General features: G+C 55.7%; 1 pseudogene; it reads left to right on the forward strand.

Annotated features, from left to right (window-relative positions):
* LOC105536837 overlaps positions 1-1617 on the forward strand; it is a 19771-nt pseudogene that overhangs the window by 4766 nt on the left and 13388 nt on the right.

Consider the following 1617-nt stretch of genomic DNA (forward strand, 5'->3'; position numbering starts at 1 on the left):
TGGTCTAGACCTCTTGACTTCGTGATGCACCTGCCTCAGCCTCCGAAAGTGCTGATATTACAGGTGTGAGCCATTGAACCCGGTCTATTTTTATTTTTATTTATTTGAGATAAAATCACGCTCTATCCCTTAAGCTGGCTTGCAGTGGCGCAATCTTGGCTCACTGCAACCTTCACCTCCTTGGTTCAAGCTAGTCTCCTGCCTCAGCCCTCTGAGTAGCTGGATTACAGGCCTTTTTTGTATTTTTAGGATAGATGGGGTTTCACCATTTTGGTCAGGCTGGTGGAGGACTCCTGACCTCAAATGACCTCCCCGCCTGGCCTCCCGAAATGCTGGGATTACATGCATAATCCACCACGCCCAACCATACAGGTTTTTTTTTTTTTTTCCCTTTGGAAATGGAGTCTCCCTCTGTTGCCCAGGCTGGAGTGCAGTGGCGCAATCTCAGCTCACTGCAAGCTCCGCCTCCCGGGTTCTCACCATTCTCCTGCCTCAGCCTCCCGAGTAGCTGGGATTACAGGCCCCTGCCAACACGCCTGGCTAATTTTTTAGTAGAGACGCGGTTTCACAGTGTTAGCCAGGGTGGCCTCGATCTCCTGACCTCCTAATCCGCCCGCCTCGGCCTCCCAAAATGCTGGGATTACAGGCGTGAGCCACCGCGCCCGGCCTTTTTTCGTAATGTTAGTAGAGATGGACTTACTCCCTTGTTACCCAGGCTGGGCTCAAACTTCTGAGCTATAAGAGATGCTCCCGCCTTGACCTTGTGAAGTTCTGGGATTACAGACGTGAGCCCCCATGCCCGGTCACGGTTTTTTTTGTTTTTGTTTGTGTTTTTGTTTTTGTTTTTGAGACAGAGTCTCACTCTGTCGCCCGTGCTGGAGTGCAGTGGTGCAATTTCGGCTCGCTGCAACCTCTGCCTCCCGGGTTGAACTGATTCTCCTGCTTCAGCCTCCCACGTAGCTGGGACTACAGGTGTGCCACCGCACCTGGCTGATTCTTGTATTTTTAGTGGAGACAGGGTCTCACCATGTTGGCCAGGATGGCCTCAAACTCCCTACCTCAGGTGATCTGCCCGCCTCAGCCTCCCCAAACGATGGGTTACGTGCATGAGCCACCGCCCCTGGCTCTGGTCAGGCTTTTGAGTTTAGATCCATGAAAGTGTCGCCGCGTTCCTGCTCCCTGCAGGAGGGAGGCCTGTGGGACCTTCTGCTGTGGCTGTTTACAGGGCTTTGTTCCAGGTGTCTAAGGCTGGAACCTTCTCTCTGCAGGAGAAGATGAGCAATTACTACCTCAGAGTCGCCCAGAACGCCTTCCTAAACCACACGAAGGAGCGCAGCAACAAGTGAGGGGGCACCTTGGGTCCTGGGCCCCCAGGTAGCGCTGCGCAGCTGTCACCCTTCGTTCCCACCGAGGGACCTCAGGGGCCCTGGATCACAGTGCTGCGCAGCACCCGTGGCCTCAACGTGTCCACCTCGGATGTCCCCTGGGAACGGCCCAGCTCGGGACAGCATGGGGCGTCACTGAGGAACATGCGGTGGCCTCCTGGGCAGAGCCGGGGTCAGTCCCGTCCTCACGCCCTGTGCGATGCCGCCCCAGCTTGCAGGTCCCTCTGCCCCT

Source organism: Mandrillus leucophaeus, unplaced genomic scaffold, assembly GCF_000951045.1.
Source record: "Mandrillus leucophaeus isolate KB7577 unplaced genomic scaffold, Mleu.le_1.0 Scaffold1632, whole genome shotgun sequence".
Lineage (NCBI taxonomy): Eukaryota > Metazoa > Chordata > Mammalia > Primates > Cercopithecidae > Mandrillus > Mandrillus leucophaeus.